Below are 24715 nucleotides of genomic sequence, written 5' to 3'. Positions count from 1 at the left end.
TAGGTGGGGCATTTCAGGTGGTAGGAACAATGTGAGCAAATGCAGAAGAAAGACTGGATTTTGAGAATGGCACATGATATTACATGGTGAGAGCAGCATTTCACAGTTTCTGCCTTGCACGGCACTGGTTTTACATGATATTAATGCAGGTCTGAAGCATTTGGGAAAAGCTGTCCATCACCTCCCCTTATGTGCTGCATTATGGACTCTGAAACGCTTTGGAGGGAAGCATTGATTTAACTTGCTTAATTCAGTCTTACTCAGATTTACTTGACAACAACCCTTTCTGCAAAGCGACCTTCACTCGGCTGATGGCCTGTATTTTGTGGAAGCCCTTTGACAAATGCTGGCATGGGGCTAAGGATACTTTTGTGTTGGGGCAGGCATGTGATTTTTTTTTTTTTGTTAGAATGTTTCACTATTTCATGCTCTAACATTTATCACTTTGCAGAACGCAGGGTTTAGCCTTCTGCCTTTATTTGACTCATTGTGCTTCTCAAACAGCTCAAGAACTTTCCTGGCTTCATCTCAGGTGGTTACTGAGAGCTCCCAGGTATGTTTCATGGCTCTAGGCACTTACCACTCATTTCCTCTTGATTTCTTTCCTGTGACTTCAAACTTCTTATGAATGTGAGCTAATTGGTAGGTTCCTCAACCTGTAGTATCAAAATCAGCTACCTCCCTCACATTCACTTTCTTAGTTACAAGATGTAATATTAAATGAATAAAACATAGCCCAGGGATTGACATACTGCATATGCTCAATAAAATTATATTTGCCTTCTTTCTTTGTCCAGAGGTATCCAAACACTGCCAAAGTTCTTAAATTGAAAGCAGAATCATCTAATGTACCCAGCTCATCCAACCATGAAAATTGGTCTCTTTTCTTACCCATATTGAGTCTTATTTCTAATAGTGACATTTTAGTCCACTCTGAGCACATTACAACTTATTACGGCATTAATACCTTAGCTATTCCTTGACTAAAGTTTCCTTCATGGACAGTCTCGTGATCCTAATCAGTTTTTTAAAGGTATACACACAAACAACAGACACTAATTGCCCTGACCATAAGTGAGTTTCTACATGTTTATACTTGCATGTATTCAATGCCAGAAAAATTATAAGACATTTCTAGGACCCTAAAATGGTCTCTCTCACATCTTCCCACTCTGTATTCCTCAGGGATAACCCTTATACTACTTCTGTCAGCACATGTACACGTGGAAACACTGTATCCTCCTGGGTCTGGCATCTTGGCCTGTATCAAGTATACCAGTGGTTTGTTTCTTTTTTTGTGTCCCCCTGCTTATTTAAAATTAGACATTCATGTAGTGTCAAAGTAACACTGATTTCCCAGTACTGTTATGCTGGTCTACATCTTCAAGGGCTTTCCACAGTTTCTCTCTGTCTTTCCACCCTCTTCCTGTTCAATCTAAATCTATTTTATTTAACCAGCCTCAGCCAGCCTCACTCCCACTGTTCCCCATCATGTACCAGTCCCCTGATCAGCCAGGGTTGCTCTCATTTCATAAACCCTCTGTGCTCCTTCCTGACACTGTCTGTCTTGTTCCCTGCCTTGAAGGCCCTTTGTTCTCCTTCCTACATATCTGTTCAAGTTTTAGCTCAAACCCTATCTTTCTCAAGAAGTCTTCCCAGAAGAAGCCAATGCTTTTGGGAATTCTCATTTAAGGAATCCACATAGCCAGTCTAATGTGTGCTCCCTGACCTGGTAATTAATTACTGATTGCTTCCATCATTTAATAGTGTTTGTTTTCCTTATGTGTTACTGTTTATACAAGCAGATTAGAATGACTTGAGCCAGGAACTATGTAGTTTTTTTTTTGTTTCGTTTTGTTTTTTCATTTCAATGCAGGGAACTGTGACATTAGATTAGATTAAACTGCTCTCCCCCACTTTCCATTCACACTAAGGACTTGTTAACCATGAAGCACAAATAAAACTTACTGGTTACTAGGTTTTCAAGTCTTTCTTTCTAGTCCCTGGCTCTAAGCTACACTTCTGTAGTGCCTAGTTGACTGCTTCTTATTGTCACACAACTCAGGAATTAGCCAAATCATTACGCATCTAGAACATTTAAAGATATCAGAAAGCCAAATGGATATCACAGGCTGGGAGGCCCAAGGGAGAGGTGTTGTGTGAGTCATAGGTGGATGGGGCTCAAAATTAATGATTTGCTCTTCCAATATTCCATTGTAATTAAGAAAGGAATATGCAAGTATGTGATTAAGATTTAACAACATTGGTAAAAAGAGAAAGGGTACTTTGAGGGCTTTTTGGAATGTATGAGTGAATATGATTGGATGGAGAGAAAGAAAACAGGGCCATGAGCCCACAGGTGAGCTCAGGAGAGAGAAGGTCTCACTCATCTTGGAAAGCCTCAGCCACCTGAGCAGTATTGGCAGGAGAAAAATGAAAGGACTTTGGGAGATGCTGCAAAACACCCATGGAGAAAAGTTCAGCCTGGTGTTCCTCACCCAGCTATTCCTGACACGCCAACATTAACTAAAGGCAGGTCTTTGCCATAGTGGTTTCCTTATTTGGGCAGTTGGGTCAAATCAAAAAAGGGCATCTTGGGCTGCCAGAATCAACAAAGAGAGGAAAAAGATAAGCAACATGTCACTCATCAGTGGTTTCCCCCAATATACACAGTGTCACTGATAACACCTCACTTAATTCCTATCATAGCACAGAATAGACTAGATTGGACGGTGAGGTAAAGAGATACCTGTAGAAACTGAATAAATATAGACAGTAAAAAATAACTTTAAACATAAAGTTCTAAATTTTGTTCCCAAGGAAAATTGAGATCAGGTGAGGACTGAGAAATATTAGAAAAATTGGATATAGTAAGAAAATATCTGTTTGAAGGCATGAGAATATTAGTAAAAATATGATTGTTTCATGACCTTAAACATTTTGTGACAAAACATTAGAAACTCTCTTCCTGTAGCTTATAAAGGTATAGTTAGTTTTAAAAATAGTAAACCTTAGATATAGTTAATACACTGCAATCTACATTAGAAATATTGAGAATTAACATGTTTTATTCCATTGTAGGAAACATACAAGGCTTCTAGTTTCTAGTCCAGCAACAGATGAAAACTGGACCAAACTGAAAAATCCACGGCACTTCTCTCAGGTCCGTCAGAGAAGCGAGGTTACAAGGCAGGTCCTGGGCAGATGCAGAGAACAGTGATTTACCAGGACAGAAACCTTGGCTCGTGACATCTCTTTGGGATTCACAGGAGTGGAAACCCTCTGTGGAAGCCAGTGCAGAGGTTAGGAAAACCTGAACTGTAATTGGTGAATACCTGGAGGCTCACCATGGACAAGTCTGAGTCAGAGCCTCTAGGGAAGCCCGCATACTTCTGTGCGTTTTACCTCTTGGACCTCTACCAGGTTGTTGTATAATAATCAGAGAAAAAAAAAATCCCTTTGGGGTTCTGGCAGTGAGGAGAGGAAAGGAACAATTTTGAAATATACCAGAAAATTTTGTTATTCTTACCAAGGCCTGCTGCCTTCAAGAGAAGCTGTTTTACCAGAGGCTTAACCCTTTGGAGTTCTGCCGTGCCTGACTGACCTGGGGACAGGGAAATAGCCAACTCCAGCCCCTTTTATCTATTCTGTTCCTCCTAAGGTAGGGGAGAAAACTAAGAGGTACTTGTGAGGGCATGGCTGAGGGGCACAGGCTATCAGATACAAAAAAGTAAAAGTATCATTGGAGTAATTTACTATGTCAGTAAGTGAAATGCCAGTGGTCTAAATACACCAATTAAAAGAGAGAGATCTGTGAGACAGGATCGAAAAAGAAGACCCAGCCAACTAGATACAAGACATCTCCCTTAAATATGAAAATACATATGGATTAAAGTGATGGAGAAGGATATACCATGCTAATACTAGTCAAAAGAAAGTTTGAGTAGCTATATTAATTTCAGGCAGAGCAGACTTCAGAGCAAGGAAAATTATCAAGCACAAAGAGGGCCAGTACACAATGATAAAGGGGCCAGTTTGCCAAGAAGACATTATAATTGCTAAAGTGATGTGCCTACTAACAAAGCATCAAAATTCATGAGCCAAAAACTGATAGGACTGCAAGGAGAAAGGGATGAATCCACTATCACAGCCAGAGATTTATTATTTTTATTTATTCCTTTCTTTATATGCCCACTTTTTTTGGTATCATTAATATACACTTACATGTGCAACACTGTGGTTACTAGATTCCCCCCATTATCAAGTCCCCACCACATACCCCTTTACAGTGACTGTCTGTCCATCAGTGTAGTAAGATGCCATAGGATCACTACTTGTCTTCTCTGTGCTCTACTGCCTTCCCTATGTCCCCTCCCCTACATTATATGGTGCTAATCGTAATGCCCCTTTTTCCCCCTTATCCCTCCTTCCCACCCATCCTCCCCAGTCCCTTTCCCTTTGGTAACTGTTAGTCCATTTTTGGGTTCCGTGGGTTTACCTCTGTTTTGTTCCTTCAGTTTTCCTTTGTTCTTATACTCCACGGATGAGTGAAATCATTTGGTACTTGTCTATCTCCGCCTGGCTTATTTCACTGAGCATAATACCCTCTAGTTGAGCTCCTAAATTTTCGTTGTATGCAGTCCTTTATTTTACATGGATGCTGCACTGAGGGGAGTGTGTGATTGATGGGCGCGCGCTCCGTTGTTGGGGGGTTGGGGGGTTGGGGGCAGCGCCCAAGGGGGCGGGGTCCGCCCGCAACCGACGCTGCGCACGCTCTCCCGCCGGCCAGCATCGCCCACTTCCGTTGTTCGCCGTGTTCCTTTAGAAGGTGCGCAGTTACCCGCTGCAGAGGGAGTTTCCCGCTTCAGCCTGCCCGCTGCTCGCCTGTGCCTCCCGCTCACATCTTCCCCGCTGGCTGCCGTCCCGCCACTGCTGCCGCCGCCGTCGCCAAGGCCTCCCGCTGACGTCACCGTCGCCCGCCAAAGCCCCGTGCCGCCGACCGGCGACCTCCCAACAGCGGCCCCCCGCCGGCTCCAGCGGCACCCCCTCGCCAGGGACCCTGCGCTCTCTTTCTCACGCAGGCCTGGCCTCGCACCGGCAGCTCACGGTTAGCAGCCACCCCCAGGGTGTGGGCGGCGTCCGGTCGGGCCGGGGTTGGGCGGGGAAGGCGTCCGCTGCGGGGAGCTGTGGGCTGGGCGCCTCGGCGGCGGGGTCTGCGGCCGGGGGCGGAGTCCAGCCCGCCGTCTGCAAGTTCGCCGTGAGAGGCGGCAGAGGCGGCGGCGGGTGGCGAGGAGCGGGGTCTCCAGTGGGGGGCAGCGTGGATGGGCTGCGCTTCATGGTAGGCCGTGGCGTCCGCAGCGGCGGGAGGCGCAGGTGTTTGTGCGCGTGCGGGGCGGCCCTCCGAGGCTGCCCTCGGCAGGTGCGCAGCTAGAGGCGAGGGCGAGGCGGCGGCCGCGATGGCAGTGGGAGGGCAGCGTCCATGGTTGGCGATGGCGTCGGTTGGGCGCGGGACCTGGTGGTGGTGAGCGACAGTTGGCGGCGGCTAGCAGTGTTGGTTGGTTTCGGTTCCGGGGGCGTACGGGCAGCGGTGTAAGGGGACGGAGTCTGCACGCAGCCGATGCCCAGCACTCTTCCCCCGCCAGACAAAGCCAATGGCCTCCGACGCGGCTTCCCTTCACGAAAGTGCTGCCAACGACCCGGAGCCCGCCTCCCGCCTGTCCCTGCCCGCTAGTGCCTCTGATGACACCCGCCTCAGACGCTTGCCGCCACCGCCGCCCTCCAATGCCTTCTCCCGCTGACGCCGATGTTGCTGCCTCCGCCAACGCTTACGGCCCTCCGCTGCCATTCGCCCTTAGACTCCTACCACCACCAACAGAGACCCCTTGCCAGGGACCCGGCTCCCTGGTTCCCACGCAGGCCTCTCCACCGTGCAGCAACCTCAGGTCATAGTAAGTAGCCGCCCCTACGTTGGCTTTTTGATCAGGGAGTTTGGGGTGTTGCATGGTCCCTGGGAGGAAAGTGGAAAGCTGTGGGTGGGCGTTGGAAAGCCATGGGCAGCGCACGCACCTACCCAGCCAGGAAGGTGACTGGGTCTCAGCCGGGAGCTCCCCAGGCCCGCCAGCTTCTCTGACTGCGGGCAATGGTTTGGGTGTCTGGTCCGTGGGCACGCGGGCATGGGTGCCGCGAGGGTGCACCCGTGGGGACGGGGGGCCTCCTGTGCTCCCAAACGGGTCAGCGCGGGAGTCCAGAGTGTGTGTCAAGATCCCTGCGGCTGCATGTTGGTGGCTTGGCCCACTTGTGAGTGTATTGCTGTGGTGTCGGCTGCCCTCCTTCATGTGTCTGTGTGTGGTAGCTCTGGCACGTGTGGTGGTACGTGTGTGTGAGAGCACTGTGCGGCCTGGGACAGTGTTTGTGTGTCTGGGTGCCTGTGCACTAGGACAGCTGGAGGAAGGCAGCTGGCTTTCTATAATCGCCTAGCGGAGAAGTCAGGTGGGGAGACTGGGGCGGGCTGCTGGGGAGATTGGCCTCAGTAGGGAGGCCCCTGGAGCATGCATAGTCATAGATGAGAGCATCCTTCCTTACCCCCTTCCACCTGGCAGGTTGCCTGCACATCAGGGCTTCCCCTGTGACTCACCCTCCCTGCCTCCCAAAAGCCATCTGCTAGTGGACTGTCCCTTCTTAGTGGGGAAGCCCAGTGGGTCAGGTTCACCCTCTTAGTGACATTTTTTTTTCCCTATAAGGTCTCCACAGGGAACAACTTCGTCTGTCTGGAGTCAACTTACGAAAATTCAGCTTGATCCATTTCTGCAAACATCTGCTGTTCTCTACCTCCAGGGTCACACGAGGCAGGTAGGTAATTCCCTTTAGCATCCTTAGCCATCCACCATTCAGTGTCCTTCCTCATCCCATAGCATTACAGAGAGCACAGCTGTTCTCTGAGAAACCTCCTCGTGCTTTCCATGGTGGCTGCACCAACTTGCAGCCGTTGTCCCACCAGCATTCCATTTTCTCCACATCCTTGCCAACACCTGTTATTTTTTGTCTCTTGGGTTTTGGACATTCTGACTGATGTGACATGATGTCCCCTAGGGTTTAGTCCTGCATTTTTCCCTGATGATGAGTGATATTGAGCATCTTTATGTCTGTTGGCCGTCTGTATGCCTCCTTGGCAAAAATAAATGTCTTTGAGGTAGGTGAGGGGTGAGAAAATGAGAATATTTGATATCTTTATCTACGCAATGGTGATGTGTGTACATATCTCAGAATTCATCGAGCTTTATGATTTGTGTATTTTATTGTATGTATTTTGGTGTAAACTTTTTTTTGATATTGTTAATGTACAATTACTTAAACAACATTATGGTTACTAGACTCTCTCTGTATTATCAAGTCCCCCCCACATACCCCATTACAGTCACTGTCTATCAGCGTAGTAAGACACTGTAGAATCCCTCTTATCTTCTCTGTGTTATGCTGCCTTCCCCATGCCCTGCCACCCCTGCCACCCCACCCCCTACATTTTGTGTGCAAACCGTAATGCCCCTTTTTCCCACTTATCTCTCCCTTCCCACCCATCCTCCCCAGTCCCTTTCCCTTTGGTAACTGTTAGTCCCCTCTTGGGTTCTGTGAGTCTGCTGCTGTTTTGTTCCTTCAGTTTTTTCTTTCTTCTTATGCTCCACAGATGAGTGAAATCATTTGATAGTTGTCTTTCTCCATCTGGCTTATTTCACTGAGCATAATACCCTATAGCTCCTCCCATGTTTTTGCAAATGGTAGAATTTGTTTTCTTTTTATGGCTGAATAATAGTCCATTGTGTATATGTACCACATCTTCTTTATCCATTCATCTACTGATGGACACTTAGGTTGCTTCCATTTGTTGGCTATTGTAAATAGTGCTGCGATAAACATAGGGGTGTATATGTCTTTTTGAAACTGGGCTCCTGCATTGTTAGGGTAAATTCCTAGGAGTGGAATTCCTGGATCAAATGGTATTTCTATTTTGAGCTTTTTGGGGAACCTCCATACTGCTTTCCACAATGGTTGAACTGGTTTACATTCCCACTGGCAGTGTAGAGGTTCCCCTTTCTCCACACCCTCGCCAACATTTGTTGTTGTTTGTCTTCTGGATGTTGTCCATCCTAACTGGTGTGAGGTGATATCTCATTGTGGTTTTAATTTGCATTTGTCTGATGATTAGCGATGTGGAACATCTTTTCATGTGCCTGTTGGCCATCTGAATTTCTTCTTTGGAGAAGTGTCTGTTTGGATCCTGTGCCCATTTTTAATTGGATTATTTGCTTTTTGTTTGTTGAAGTGCGTGAACTCTTTATATATTTTGAATGTCAACCCTTCATTGGATCTTTCATTTATGATTATATTCTCCCATAATGTAGGATGCCTTTTTGTTCTATTGGTGGTGTCGTTTGCTGTACAGAAGCTTTTCAGCTTGATATAGTCCCATAATCAACTGCATCTTAATATTAAAATTGATCACTAGATTTCCCTAAATTATCTAAGAGCCCTGCTGTGGGTGGGGCTGGGATCAGGTTTGCTTTCAAACCTGAATATTAAAATTGATCACTAGATTTCCCTAAATTATCTAAGAGCCCTGCTGTGGGTGGGACTGGGATCAGGTTTGCTTTCAAACCTGAATATTCTGTTTGTTCTTCCAAAAACTAGGTTAAGAGAGATTCGGGAAATCTGACGGTGCGTGATGATTGCTGCTGTGTTTCGGAGGAAGGCAGAAGCTGCTATTGCCAAACAGTGGCCTCTTTTGTTCCAGTGTTTTTTTCTGTTCCGCCACAGTGGTGATGCCACTGTTCCAGAGCCCATATCAGGTGCCGTTTCCTTAAAAGAGTGCATTTTTGTGTTGCTGGAGGAGTCCCTTCAGGCGACATTCACAGAAGTGAGATTTCTGATGTAAGGTAAGTATGTAGGTACTTGTGTTAGATATTGACAGGTTTTCTTCTACATAGTTATACTAGCTTGCATGCCCACCTGTTGGAAAGGTGTAAGCACACCTGTTGTCTCACAGCCTTGCCAACAGAATCTGCTGTCACACACTGTTTGCCAGTGCAATGGTGTGAATGTTTGTGTCCCCCAAGTTCACATGTTGAATTCTTATGCTCAGTGTGATGGTACTAGAAGGTGAGGCCTTTGGGAGGTGATCAGATCATGAAGGCAGAGCCATCTCAAATGGGATTAGTGCCCTTATCCAAGAGGCCTAAGGAAACTCCCACCCTTTGTGAGGTAAGAAGATAGCCATCAGTGCGGTAGCTGGGTCTCACCAGACGCCGGATCTGCCAGCACCATGAACTTGGACTTCCCTGTCTCCAAAACTGTGAGAAATAAATATCTGTTGTTTATAAGTCACCCAATCTATAGTGTTTTGTTACAGCACTGCAAACAGACTGAGTCAGTCTGACGGGTGAGAAAAGGTGGCAGATGGCTGTCGTACTATACCCTCTGCAGACGGGGGCGTTGGACGATCAGCTTCCAGCTGAGAACACAATGCAAGCGCACTGCCGACTACCCTCCTTGCCTGAAGCATCCTACCAAGAGGCCCTGTGTGGCCTTTTCTGGTAGGAAACAACACAGAGGATCTTATCAAAATGAAACTCAAAAGAGGTCAGTGGTCATAGTCTCCATCCCATTTCCCCAAAGTTGTTGACATCTGTGTAAAACTGCTTAACCCCTACTCACCTATCAGCTCTCATAAACCAAGAGGTGCCCAAAGGGAATGATTTTAGAAACCACACAAATTAATGATGTACCCTTGGGCCAGGGAAATGACTTGTCTTTCATTGACAGAAATAAGAGGGACAATCTCCTGACTTTCTTTTGAACAAAAACATCGCTGTCCACCGGATGAGAGGAGCAGCAGCCAATATTACATTGATAACTTCCTGAAGTTCTGATTCCCTGCTGACTCCACTGGCACATCAACAGGCCCCTTCCAGGCCGTGTTTTCCATCCTCGAGTGCCAGAGAAAGTCCCAGGCTGTGGATGCCTCTAGGTTAATTATTAAGCTACAAGAACTTGATGGGCAACTTCCAAATAGTCTGAGGGAGGGATGGAGGGTGTGCTTATGAGATCACTGGCTTTCAGAGGAAAGGATGGCACTTCTGGTTGTCATCGCCCCTGGTAATATCTTTCCTAAGCACACTGGACTCCTCCACAGTAGAGATTCGCCAGCTGGCCCAAACACTGAGCTCTTCTCCCACCCCATGCCAAGGCTCTCAGGCCTCAGGTGTTACTCTCTTCAGAGAAGGAGCAGAGTGGGCTCTTTGTTCCCTGCCAGGAGTGGCACCTTCCCTCCCCTCTGCTCCATCTTACTCAGCCAGTGATGGATCCCGCACAGTCCTGTGGCAGCCGGCCTGTGTTAACCCGTCATGCCCTGTTGCAGCATTCCCTGCTCTCAGGAGATGCTGAGCCTTCAGAACAACACATAGCTACTTCTCTAAACAGGTGATTGCAGAATGGACGCCCCCACCTAGCAAGTTAATAGCTTCCCAGGAGACTTTTTAATAGATAACACAGTGGAGGAAACAGGTAAGAAGGAAGAAAAGTAGGGAAGTGCCCAGATGTGGTGAGATGCAAGCCTAAATGTCCTGGTGGCCAGGCACAGTAGTGACATGCCCAGCCTGTTTTGATTCTGACTCATTATTAGTGACAATCCAGCTGATAGAAGAGCTGAGATCTTTAAATTATCCAATAAACTTACATATGAAGTTTTTGTAGTTTGGCAAAAGCAACAATAAAACTAAAGGCAAAATTGAGTAATCTGAATTATTTAGACATTTTAATTATTCCCATGTCTACTGCCAAATAGCTGTGTCCTGTGTATATTAAATGATTAGGCAAATGCAAAGTATAATACTAACCAGTTACTTTTTTTGTACACAGTTTGAGCCCTACAGGTTAATAGATCAACTTCTCAAATAATGAAAGCAAACATACATAAGCTAAGTATCTGGCACATAGTAATGGTTTTTGAGGGAGCTAGAACTCTTTATGAAAGATTTTATGCATAATTTTGTACATGTCTTTTCTGGGGAGAAAGTACATCATCATTTTCAACAGACTAATATCCCCAAAAAGGCCAACAATAATGCTCTAGTTATGGAATTTCTTTAAATCTATATTAAATAATACACACATATTAAAGCACTAGCCCTTCATTACACAAACTCATACCCTAAACAAGTAGCATGATATTTGTCATATTTTAATGACTATTTAAAGCAACAAAAGAGAGAGATGTGCAAATATTTAGTGTGTTAGCAATGTCCTTGAGCATTATTTTCTACTTTGCTTGGTTGAATGATTTTGTCAAGTTTTTCATTTGTTTATTTATTTATTTATTTATTTTGTCATTAATCTACAATTACATGAAAAACATTATGTTTTCTAGGATCCCACCTAAACCAAATCCCCCCCACATACCCCTTCACAGTCACTGTCCATCAGCGTAGTAAGATGCTGTAGAATCACTACTCATCTTCTTTGTGTTGTACAGCTCTCCCCATGCCCTCCCATTATACATGCCAATCGTAAAATGCCCCCTTTGTTTTTCCCCGTGCTTATCCCTCCCTTCCTACGCATCCTCCCCAGTCCCTTTCCCTTTGGTAACTGTTAGTCCACTCTTGGGTTCTGTGATTCTGCTGCTGTTTTGTTCCTTCAGTTTTTCTTTCTTATACTCCACATATGAGTGAAATCACTTGGTACTTGTCTTTCTTGGCCAGGCTTATTTCACTGAGCATAATACCCTCTAGCTCCATCCGTGTTGTTAGAAATGGTAGGATTTCTTCTTATGGCTGAATAATATTCCATTGTATATATGTACCACATCTTTATCCATTCATCTACTGAAGGACACTTAGGTTGCTTCCATTTCTTGGCTATTGTAAATAGTGCTGTGATAAACATAGGGGTGCATCTGTCTTTTCAAACTGGGTTGCTGCATTCTTAGGGTAAATTCCTAGAAGTGGAATTGCTGGGTCAAATGGTATTTCTATTTTGAGCTTTTTGGGGAACCTCCATACTGCTTTCCACAGTATAGTTGAACTAATTTACATTCCCACCAGCAGTGTAGGAGGGTTCCCCTTTCTCCACAACCTCCCCAACATTTGTTGTTGTTTGTCTTTGGATGGTGGCGATCCTTACTGGTGTGAGGTGATATCTCATTGTGGTTTTAATTTGTATTTCTCTGATGACAAGCGATGTGGAGCATCTTTTCATGTGTCTGTTGGCCATCTGAATTTCATCTTTGGAGAACTGTCTGTTCATCTCCTCTGCACATTTTTAAATTGGATTATTTGCTTTTTGTTTGTTGAGGTGTGTGAGCTCTTTATATATTTTGGATGTCAACCCTTTATCGGATCTGTCATTTATGAATATATTCTCTCATACTACAGGGTACCTTTTTGTCCCATTGATGGTGTCCTTTGCTGTACAGAAGCTTTGCAGCTTGATATAGTCCCACTTCTTCATTTTTGCGTTTGTTTCCCTTGCCCAGGGAGATAAGTTCATGAAGAAGTTGCTCATGTTTATGTCCAAGAGATTTTTGCATATGTTTTTTTCTGAGTTTAATGGTTTCATGACTTACATTCAGGTCTTTGATCCATTTTGAATTTACTTTTGTGTAGGGGGTTAGACAGTGATCCAGTTTCATTCTCTTATGTGTAGCTGTCCAGTTTTGCCAGCACCATCTGTTGAAGTGACTGTCGTTTCCCCATTGTATGTCCATGGCTCCTTTATCGTGATTAATTGACCATATGTTTGGGTTAATGTTTGGAGTCTCTATTCTGTTCCACTGGTCTATGGCTCTGTTCTTGTGCCAGTACCAAATTGTCTTGATTACTGTGGCTTTGTAGTAGAGCTTGAAGTTGGGGAGTGAGATCCCCCACAGTTTATTCTTCCTTCTCAGGATTGCTTTGGCTATTCGGGGTCTTTGGTGTTTCCATATGAATTTTTGAACTACTTGTTCCAGTTTGTTGAAGAATGCTGTTGGTAATTTGATAGGGATTGAATCAAATCTGTATATTGCTTTAGGCAGGATGGCCATTTTGACTATATTAATTCTTCCTAGCCAAGAGCATGGGATGAGTTTCCATTTGTTAGTGTCCTCTTTAATTTCTCTTAAGAGTGTCTTATAGTTTTCAGGGTATAGGTCTTTCACTTCCTTGGTTAGGTTTATTCCTAAGTATTTTATTCTTTCGATGCAATCGTGAATGGAATTGTTTTCCTGATATCTCTTTCTGTTAGTACATCGTTACTGTATAGGAAAGCCATAGATTTCTGTGTGTTAATTTTGTATCCTGCATCTTTGCCGAATTCCGATATCAGTTCTAGTAGTTTTGTAGTGGAGTCTTTAGGGTTTTTTATGTACAATATCATGTCATCTGCAAATAGTGACAGTTTAACTTCTTCTTTACCAATCTGGATTCCTTGTATTTCTTTGTTTTGTCTATTTGCCATGGCTAGGACCTCCAGTACTGTGTTGAATAACGGTGGGGAGATTGGGCATCCCTCTCTTGTACCCGATCTCAAGAGGAAAAGCTTTCAGCTTCTCGCTGTTCGTTATGATGTTGGCTGTGGGTTTATCATAGATGGCCTTTATTATGTTGAGGTACTTGCCCTCTATACCCATTTTGTTAAGAGTTTTATCATGAATGGATGTTGAATTTTGTCAAATGCTTTTTCAGCATCTATGGAGATGATCATGTGGTTTTTGTCCTTCTTTTTGTTGATGTGGTGGATGATGTTGATGGATTTTTGAATGTTGTACCCTCCTTGCATCCCTGGGATGAGTCCCACTTGGTCATGGTGTATGATCCTTTTGATATATTTTTGAATTCGGTTTGCTAATATTTTGTTGAGTATTTTTGCATCTACCTTCATCAGGGATATTGGTCTGTAATTTTCTTTTTTGGTGGGGTCTTTTCCTGGTTTTGGTATTAGGGTGATGTTGGCTTCATAGAATGAGTTTGGGAGTATTCCCTCCTCTTCTATTTTTTGGAAAACGTTCAGAAGAATGGGTATTATGTCTTCTCTCTATGTCTGATAAAATTCCGAGGTAAATCCATCTGGCCCAGGGGTTTTGTTCTTGGGTACTTTTTTGATTACCACTTCAATTTCTTTGCTGGTAATTTGTTTGTTTAGATTTTGTGATTCTTCCTTGGTCAGTCTTGGAAGGTTGTATTTTTCTAGGAAGTTGTCCATTTCTTCTAGGTTTTCCAGCATGTTACCATATAGGTTTTCATAGTATTCTCTAGTAAATCTTTGTATTTCTCTCGGTCTGTAGTGATTTTTCCTTTCTCGTTTCTGATTCTGTTGATGTGTGTTAATTCTTTTTTTCTCTTAATAAGTTTTGCTAGAGGCTTATCTATTTTATTCATTTTCTCAAAGAACCTGGTCTTGGTTTCATTGATTTTTTCTATTGTTTCATTCTTCTCAATTTTGTTTATTTCTTCTCTGATCTTTATTATGTCCCTCCTTCTGCTGACTTCAGGCTTCATTTGTTCTTCTTTTTCCAATTTCTATAATTGTAATGTTAGACTATTCACTTGGGATTTTTCTTCCTTCTTTAAATATGCCTGGATTACTATATACTTTACTCTTAAGACTGCTTTCACTTCATCCCACAGAAGTTGGGGCTCAGTGTTCTTGTTGTCATTTGTTTCCATATATTGCTTGATCTCTAATTTGGTCGTTGATCCATTGATTATTTAGGAGCATGTTGTTAAGCCTCCATGTGTTTGTGAGCCTTTTTGTTTTCTTTGTAGAATTTATTTCTAGTTTTATACCTTTGTGGTCTGAAAAGTTGGTTGGTAGAATTTCAGTCCTTTTGAATTTACAGAGCCTCTTTTTGTGGCCTAGTATGTGTTCTATTCTGGAAAATATTCCATGTGCACTTGAGAAGAATGTGTATCCTGTTGCTTTTGGATGTAGAATTCTGTAGATGTCTATTAGGTCCATCTTTTCTAGTGTGTTCTTCAGTGCCTCTGTGTCCTTACTTATTTTCTTTCTGTTGGATCTGTCCTTTGGAGTGAATAGTGTGTTGAAGTCTCCTAAAATGAATGCATTGCATTCTATTTCCTCCTTTCGTTCTGTTAGTATTTGTTTCACATATCCTGGTGCTCCTGTGTTGGATGCATATATATATTTATAATGGTTATATCCTCTTGTTGGACTGAGCCCTTTATCATTATGTAATGTCCTTCTTTATCTCTTTTTACTTTCTTTGTTTTGAAGTCTATTTTGTCTGATACTAGTACTGCAACACCTACTTTTTTCTCCCTATTGTTTGCATGAAATATCTTTTCCATCCCTTGACTTTTAGTCTGTGGATATCTTTGGGTTTGAGGTGAGTCTCTTGTAAGCAGCATATAGATGGGTCTTGCTTTTTTATCCATTCTGTTACTCTGTGTCTTTTGATTGGTGCATTCAGTCCATTTACATTTAGGGTGATTATTGAAAGATATGTACTTATTGCCATTGCAGGCTTTAGATTCATGGTTACCAAGTGTTCAAGGTTCGCTTCTTTAGTATCTTACTGTCTAACTTAACTCGCTTATTGAGCTATTATAAACACTGTCTGATGATTCTTTATTTCTCTTCCTTCTTATTCCTCCTCCTCCATTCTCTGTATGTTAGGTGTTTTATTCTGTGCTCTTTTGTGTTTCCTTTGACTTCTTTTGTGGGTAGTTGATTTTGTTTTTTGCCTTAGTTAGTGTTTGCATGGTCTGCTTTCTTTGCTGTGATTTTATTTTCTCTGGTGACATCTATTTAGTCTTAGGAGTGCTCCCTTCTAGAGAAGTCCCTCTAAAATACCCTGTAGAGGTGGTTTGTGGGTGGCAAATTCCCTCAACTTTTGCTTGTCCGGAAATTGTTTAATCCCTTCTTTGTATTTAAATGATAATCGTGCTGGATACAGTATTCTTGGTTCAAGGCCCTTCTGTTTTATTGCATTAAATATATCATGCTATTCTCTTCTGGCCTGTAAGGTTTCTGTTGAGAAGTCTGATGATAGCCTGATGGGTTTTCCTTTGTAGGTGACCTTTTTCCTCTCTCCAGCTTTCTTTAAATTCTGTCCTTGTCCTTGATTTTTGCCATTTTAATTATTATGTGTCTTGGTGTTGTCCTCCTTGGGTCCCTTCTGTTGGGAGTTCTGTGTATTGGTCTGATCGATTATTTCCTTCCCCAGTTTGGGGAATTTTTCAGCAATTATTTCTTCAAAGACACTTTCTATCCCTTTTTCTCTCTCTTCTTCTTCTGGTACCCCTGTAATACGAATATTGTTCCTTTTGGATTGGTCACACAGTTCTCTTAATGTTTCATTCCTGGAGATCCTTTTCTCTCTCTCTGTGTCAGCTTCTATGCGTTTCTATTCTCTGGTTTCTATTCCGTTAATGGCCTCTTGCATCTCATCCATTGTGCTTTTAAGTCCTTCCTGAGATTGTTTTATCTCTGTAGTCTCCCTCCCTACTTTGTCTGTTAGCTCTTGCATTTTTCTCTGCAGCTCCATCAGCATGGTTATGACCTTTATTGTGAACTCTTTTTCAGGAAGATTGGTTAGGTCTATCTCTTGAAGCTCCTACTCCGGGGTAGTCTCTGTGATTTTGGTCTGGATCAAATTCTCTGCCTTTTCATGGCAGTAGAGGTAGTTGTGGGGAGTCGACGTGTGTGTCGGCTGGGAGAACGTCCCTTCTTGCTGGTTTGTGGCCTTCCTCTCCTGGGAGAATGATGACCCCTAGTGGCTTGTGCTGTGCAGCTGCACACAGAAAGGTCTTTGATTCTTGCCCAGCCACTGTGGAGCTCCGGGGTTGCTGTGTGCATTGCCAGCCTCAGGCTGCTTCTCCACTATGGCAGAGCCATGCTGGAGGGCGAACAGGCGGGAGGCTATTTATCACCGTGAGGGGCCTCCGAGCTGCACTGCCGCCCAGGGGGTTAGGGCACCCGGAGTTCCCCGGTATTCCGAGCTGCTAGGCTGAGTGTCCTGGGATGCCCCCGTCTGGCTGTGGGGTCCCTATCCCTTTAAGACTTTCAAAAAGCACTCCCTTTTCTTTGTCCCAGGGGTGCTGGCTGTGGGGATCGACTTGCAGGTTTTACTGTTACATTTCCCTAGTATCCAGCAGCACCCCATGCACTGTGTGTCTGCGCTCCCAGTGCAGATGTCTACACGTTTTCTTAAAAATAAACATTTTCTCTTTCTAAAGGTATTTTCTTCTAAGGATATTCACTTAGGAAAAAATATGAATTTTCACAAATGTGAACTGAAAGAGATTTTTAACTTTTTTAAAGTTTCTATCAATCACCACCCTGTTAGGAGAGAACTAACCCTATTTTCCAGAAAACTCTTATCTTTTTATATTTATCAAGAGTTTATTTACTTAAAAAATAGGTTATTATAGTAATGGATGAATACAGAGATGAATTATAAGATACCTACAGAATTTTTTTAATGGTAGCTGGCAGGATAGAAAGAAGAACATACAATAAAAATCTAAAGAATGAGTGAATGTTTGACATTTAAACAGCTCAGGGCCATATACATTGTTTCCACCCAGAATTATTAATTTAAATTCTAGGCCCTCAAGTAAAATGTCATAAACTAAGAGAAGTTACAAAGTGCCTCTGGAGGCTGAGCCCCCGCCAACAAAGGAGGACTTGACGGCCCTGTAGGAGTGACAAACACAGGAAGGGGCCATGTTATCCTGGGGTTCACAGAAGAGAGGGAGTGAGGGGCTGGGCATTTCTGGACATGTATTCCAGACTGACTTTAAAAAGCTGGCTTTAAGAAGTTCTAGGAAGCATGAATAAATGCCAACAGCCAGAGATGCAATGGAAAAATAACTCATGAAGATCAAAGATTTGAAGAAAGAAATTCTGACAATAATTAAACCAATTCCAATAAGCGACGGGGGTCCGGGGCGAACATCAGGGGATACCAGCCTGGTTGTGTAGGGAGCTCTCTCACAAGCTCAGGTTTTTCAAGGATCTGTCAAAAATGGGAAAGCAAGAAAAAGCAAAGGCAAGTGCAAACAATTGCGTGAACTCTTAGGAACAGTGTCAGGGAAGTGAAAGACCGAAGTGAGTAGAGACTTGAAAACGAAAAGCACTGAGGACAATACGATGTCATTTAACATGCTTGATTATATGTCAAGTAGTACAAACCATGAAGTAAACATATATTATTTTTTTCTTCTACCATATAAAGGAGAAAACTAGGATGCATTAGAGGTAAAGTACCTTCTGTGATATCATGTTTTTTAAGGAGTGGAGCAGAGATTTCAAACCAGTGAAGGACACTTATTCCTTGCTGTGTCTCTCTCCATGTGGAGGAACATGCCTCAGTCCAGGCCCTGATCCATCTCTGTCACCCTCCAGTGGGTGATGGAGGATCACATACCTGACTGGTGAGCCTGGATGGAGAAACTGTGTTGACCAGCCCCTTCTTCCTTCTTTCCTGGGAGGGAGCTGCGTCTGCAAGCAGTGCTCTCAGATGCTTAGCCTTGAGGTGCCTTAGAGGCAGCCGCCCTCCCCGTGAGGGTCTGCGTGGTCCAGAGCTGACTGTGACCTACTGCAAAGGCCTATCAAGGCCTGGTGTGCGGCTAGCCAACTGGTTGCCAGGCATGTCAGATTCCCCAGTGCCAGCTTGAGCAATCATGCAGATATTTTTATTTCCCAGAGGCCTCATTTTGGGGGATTCTATTTGTCAGTTGGCTTAGTCTTCTCACAGACCTCAACAAAGCACTGTTTTGTATGACCTCAAGCCTGAGCTCCTAACCACTTAGCAATACCAATTTACATATGTTTTGTGTAAAATGGAATAAGGCTTACAGATGACAGAACTGCTATGTTATTTTGTAAGAACTTTTTCCAGAAAATGGAACATTTTTCTAAATTGAAAATGGCAAAACATGATTAAGGAAAATAGGAAATCAAGACAAGATAGGGGGTAGTATAGGACCCTGTAAATTCTTTGAATAAAGTCAATTCTTAAGACCCAGAAAAATGATATTTTTTGCAGCCTGAATATAAAGCTTGGGTTACTCTCAGAGCCAATGTCAGTCAGAGTTGAGAAGTCATGGAGTGTGGGGAAATGTCTGCAGAAGACTAGACACAAGCAAGTGTACCCAGGGTAAGAAATGATAAAGTTTCAGAAGTTACAATCAAGAGACTTGACATTAACCTCTGGGAAACTTAAGAACTGGCTTAAGAGAAAATGATAAAATGAAAACCTGCAGTCAAGATGTATCCATTAAAAAAGTAAGTTGTTCCAAATCTATTCCATTAATATTTTAGATAAGTTTACTGATGTGTTAATCAAGAAATGCTAAAAAAATAGCATATCTTTATTTCAGCAAAACAATGGACAGAGACTTTCAAAACATACTTGATCTGATGGTAGAAAAGGAGATGGTACGCTATTAGATAGCTTGGCATGCAGAAGATCAGTCATAGGGAATGTGAATGACATTTGTGAGGTGAATGGGGTATTGTTCTTATCATCATTGTCTTGTACACCCTATACAGAGGCAGTTTTTGTTTGTCAGTTCTGCCTCAATGAAGCTGGAAAAAAACTAAAAACTAAATACAATCTTTAAGAAGCATTAAAAGAAGACCCCAAATCATGGAAAGAAACATTTCCAATGCACCATTCAGTATTCAAACCATGTTTTGAGTCTTGTGTGAGTTTCTGAATACCACATTTTAAGAGAGGTACTGATCAACAGGAGCATGTTCAGAAAGCAGTATAGGAAGGGTAATGACCCTGGATGTCATGCCAATTAGAAAAAGGTTGAGGGAGCTTGGAATTTTAGTCTGGAGAAGAAAAGACGGTGGGAAACATGGAGAAGGACTTTCAAGTCATTTAGCTCTTTGGGACTCAGATTCTTGTATAAAATGTGGTGCTTGAAACTGATGAGGCCTTTATGACCTGAATCCCTTAAATTATTTGATTCCTCTGTCTAAACATTTGAAAAGTCATAGTAAAGGACAACAGAATCTGATCCCTGTAACTGAAAAAGTCAGAATAAGAGTCAGCGGTAGGTCATTCTTACAAAGAGGTAAAATTTTAAACTAAACATGAAAGAATTTTCTGACAATTAGATGTATCCTAAAAGAATGGGGTGTTGGTAGCTAGTTAGCAACTGACAATGGAGTTATTATGTAAATGGCGGATGATGATAATGGTGGTGTTTATTATATCTATATTTAATTGTTATTATCACTTTAATATATTAAATGTCTACTATATGCCAGGCTGTGATAGGGGTACTTCATAGGTTATCACATGTATGGATTTATTAGTCAGAATTGCCCTGGTAGAGAATTCACCAGTGGCTGAAAAGAGGTCTAGATCAGTGGTTCTCACTCCTTAGTATAGAGAACTTGGTAAAACACAGCTTGTTAGGTCCTGCTCCCAGAGTTTCTAATTCAGTAGGTGTAGGGAAAATGGGGTTCCCATGGCCAGGATGCCTGTGTGACCCCATGCCCACTCGAGACACCTATGCTGTCTCCTGACTCATGGTGGCATGCATCATGAGCTCATGCTGTCTACCAAGCATGTGCAGGCTTGGGTGGCTAGTGGCAGGACGTCCGCCCAGTGTCCTGTGAGGATGGTGGATTGCAGACCTTCTACATGCAGATGTAGCAGATGTAACCTCAACGCTCCACCAGCTGCTACGAGAATAGAAGCTTGGTATGAGTCGTATAGCCTTGTCATTTCTCAGTCTGGCCGAATCCAGTTGGAACCTGCCAGGACTGAGCTGCTGTATTACAGCAGAGCTGGAGAAGATCCCCATAATTCACATGTTTAACAAGTTCTCAGTTAATATTGATGCTTCTGGTTCAGGAACCACACTCTGGCAGCCACTGGTCTGGATTATTTTTAACTTTCACTTCAATGCTAAGATTGAAGTATTAATAATTGTTTTGCCAATGGGTTTCAGAACCAGGTAAGTTCACTATGGATTCAGTGAGACCAAGGAATGATAATGGAATGTTCTTGGGGTAAAAGAAAGGATTTATTACCTGGCTTGTTTTCTGTGCAATAGGCTGAGCACTAGAATCATGTCTGCACTGAGCAGTCTGCAGGTCTGTAATCCTCCCTGGTCTCTGACTCCCCCCAGAGCGCTGGGCAGAGCTCCTTATACAGTGACTCAGTCAGTAATAGCTTATTGCCCACGGGTGTGGAAGCAGTAGCCTAGCAGCAGGCAATTATGTCATCAAGTAGTTTAGGGTCAGGTGAGGATCCTGGCCATAGGAACTTCAATTTTCCCCACAATAATTAAAAAGCTTAACTTTTCTTGATGAGAAACAAAGAAATCCCCAAAGCAAAACCTTAAAACAGCAAAATTTTTATAAAATTAGATAAGTGAGAAACATCAATTAATTTAATCACATAGGCCACTCAAGCCCCATCTTTGCCTTACTTTTTTCTTAAAATACTGGAGTTAAAAAGAAAACCTCAGCCTCCAAAATGAAGTCACTCATGTTAATGGCCCTACATCAGCAAACCACAATTTAATACCAAACCTAACAGCAGTTTCAGCCCCCTTCCCACCCAGGAATGTAACCAGTCAACATGGAGTTTCCTGGTCAACACTAGGAGATTTACTGATAGACCCCCACCCATTCCCTTAGGAAGGCAATCTCGCCTGAGCAATAGATTCTTTGCTAATAGTTTCCTTTCTTCTGCTCCCTCTCTACCTTTAAAACCTTTCCTTCTCTGTAATTCAACTCTGCTTGGTAGATGGGATGCTGCCTGTTTCATGACATGGTTGATAGCTGCTATTAGATCTTTAAATTTACTTAGGTGAATTTTTGTTATTTAATGCTTTCTGTTTTTGTTATTTAAGTTCAGATACTGTGGATAAAGTGAGGGTTCCTGTGGCCAGGATTCTCACCTGGCCCTGGTCGGCTAGCTCACTGCACATGTGTGGGCAATACATTTCTACTGACTCTATATAAAGAGCTCCGCCCAGTGCTCTGCTCAACACAGTGGCAGGGCTGTAAGGCTGCAGGAGAGCAGAGCAGAGGCTGGAATGATGGCAGCGCCAAGGATAGAGCCTGAGATGGTTGTGTAGGTAGAGGCCCAGAGGCAGAGACCGGCTTGCTGCATTCAGACTCACTCTGAGTGGATGGGATTCTAGTGATTGACCTACCACCTTGGGAATAAAGTTGGGTATAAACCGTTTCACTCCAAGAATGTTCCATTGTCATTTCTTTGGTGTCAATGAATCCATAGTGAACTTGTCTGGGGCTGAAAACATTGGCAAGACATGCTCTTATTATTGTTGTCCCTCAGGATATAAGGATTAATGAAATCAAATTGGAAAAAAAATATTTAATGCTGTAAAAAATCATGATTATATTATGTAATGAGAATGCTATTAAAGTATTTCAAAATTCTGGAAAGATAAAATTTTTGGCTGAGAGTGAACATGGGAATATTTGAATATGGCATGTGTGTGTGTGTGTGTGTGTTTGTGAACATATATACTGTAGAAATATAAAATTTCATCCTTGGTTGCTTCTGGTGACTTTTTCCTGCTATTTTTAATGCTTTCAGTATTTGGATTTGCAGCATCCCAAGGGTCATTAGCTATTTCAAGAGGTGTCATGAAATTCTGAACAGTTTCTCAAAATAACATTTTAAGTCATCTAAATTGAAAAGAAAGATACTTATTTTCTGTACAGAAATTTTCCAGAGTGGTGAAAGGGACAAAAAGGCATGTTTAGAACTGAAGTAAACAGAAAACCTTGGAATTGCTGAAATGGTATTTGCACTTCCATTCTGTGCTGGTCCCCAAATGAATCGCAAAGTAGTTGCATTTTGTGCCCACAGAGGCTGGGCATCTAAGTCCAGTGAAAAACATCCAACACATCTGAAATAAAAAAAAACTCATATTTTTAGGCAGTTCTTAATATCTCATTAACAAATTGTTTGCAATGGCAGAAGGCCTTAATTTTCTCTTTAATTAGATTGTTTCTCTTTAATTAGAAACTATTTTTGTACTTAGAGGTGAAGAGCTGTTTTTCCGATGTCCTAAGAATTTCATTTCAACTCATGTTCAAGGTTCCATTAAGACTGGAAGGTGATTCACAATCCTTCTGCAAAAGAAAGTTTTCTTCTCAAATCATGTAAAGTCTTTTTTCTTTTAAAACTGTTCTTAGAGCTGCGGAGAGGAGACAGAGAATGGTTTTGGACTTGAAAGATCTTCCAGACCTCTAGGTAAAAAGAGAGAGCTGGGATATTACCATGTGGATAAAATGAGAGTTCCTTTGGCCCAGATTCTCACCTGGTCCTGGTTGACTACCTCACTGCACACCTGTGGGCAATTTGACTCTATATAAAGAGCTCTGCCCAGTGCTCTGGGTGTGACCTGATGGCAGGGCTGAAAGGCTGCAGGAGAGCAGAGCAGAGACTGGAGTGGAGGCAGTGCCAAGGACAGAGGCCCAGAGGACAGCTGTGTCGGACGACTGTACAGACAGAGGGGCCCAGAGGCAGAGACTAGCTTGCTGTGTGCAGACTCGCTCCGAGTGGATGGGATTCTAGTGACTGACCTGCTGCCGTGGAAATAAAGTTGGGTGTAACCCTTTAGCCCCAAGAACGTTTTGCTGTCAATTTCTTTGGTCACATTGAATCCACAGTGAACTTACCCGGGGCTGAAACCCATTGGCAAGGCAACCATTATATCGGTCAGGTGTAACAAAAAATTATTTGGTTTTCTAAAACTAGTAAGGCCCTGCTAATTATATGAGGGAAAGTGAGGGCCCACATTCTTTATAAATCCAAGCACATGTTTTATTTTTCTATGTAAATGAACAGCAGATAGGCCAGGGACTATCTCAGACCTCTGAGGACTGGCTGAGAGCTCTGATCAAATAGAAAACTGGGAAGATTCAAGCTCTCCCTGTCTCTCAGGCCTACTTCCTGGAGCCTGGACTCCCACTGGGCTCACAGGGCTGACCAGTTCTTCCTACTGCAGTGTTTCTTGGCCCTTTAAAATGCTGACTTTTCACAAATATAAACATCTCATTCACACTTCTTCCAGTAACTGTAACAGATATCTTGGGATTAGTAGAGGGGAAACTCCAGTTAGGAATCTCTGTATGTTTTTTGTAACTTAGCAGTAAAAAGAGTGTGGTTGTGTTCTCTGATTATAAAAATAATAATTATTATAAAAATAATCATTTTGGGGGGGGCGGAAGATGGCGGCGTGAGTAGAGCAGCGGAAATCTCCTCCCAAAACAACATATATCTATGAAAATATAACAAAGACAACCCTTCCTAGAATAAAGACCAGAGGACACAGGACAATATCCAGACCACATCCGGACCTGAGAGAACCCAGCGCCTCGCGAAGGGGGTAAGATACAAGCCCCGGCCCCGCGGGAGCCGAGCGCCCCTCCCCCCAGCTCCCGGCGGGAGAAGAGCAGGCAGAGCGGGAGGGAGACGGAGCCCAGGGCTGCCGAACACCCAGCCCCCGCCATCCGGGACAGAGTGCAGGGCCCTCGATACTGGGAAAACACGGCAGCAAGAACAGTGAGCAGGCACTGGAGGCTGGGCGACAGAGGACATAAGAAAAGCGCGCGACCATTTTTTTTTTTTGCTTTTTTGCTGCTTTGTTTTGGCGAGCGCTTTTTGGAAGTCTTAAAGGGACAGGGACCCCAATATTAGGGAAACAGGGCAGAAAGACCG

At 43.2% G+C, this 24715-nt stretch overlaps 1 long non-coding RNA gene across 3 annotated transcripts; it reads left to right on the top strand.

Annotated features, from left to right (window-relative positions):
- The first annotated feature begins 4827 nt into the window (after positions 1-4827).
- Positions 4828-23618, top strand: LOC130683560 (uncharacterized). Of its 3 annotated transcripts, XR_008997446.1 has the most exons (6): positions 4828-5107; positions 5643-5948; positions 6741-6849; positions 8683-8927; positions 9258-9630; positions 23188-23618. It is a non-coding gene; the product is annotated as an uncharacterized LOC130683560 (long non-coding RNA). The 3 variants fall into 3 exon arrangements; XR_008997376.1 differs by having other exon boundaries at positions 8683-9630; XR_008997404.1 differs by lacking the exon at positions 4828-5107 and adding an exon at positions 5201-5338 and having other exon boundaries at positions 8683-9630.
- The last annotated feature ends 1097 nt before the right edge of the window (positions 23619-24715 follow it).

The sequence above is a fragment of the Manis pentadactyla genome, chromosome 1, assembly GCF_030020395.1.
Source record: "Manis pentadactyla isolate mManPen7 chromosome 1, mManPen7.hap1, whole genome shotgun sequence".
Classification (NCBI taxonomy): domain Eukaryota; kingdom Metazoa; phylum Chordata; class Mammalia; order Pholidota; family Manidae; genus Manis; species Manis pentadactyla.
This window is presented reverse-complemented; position numbering and strand designations above follow the sequence as displayed.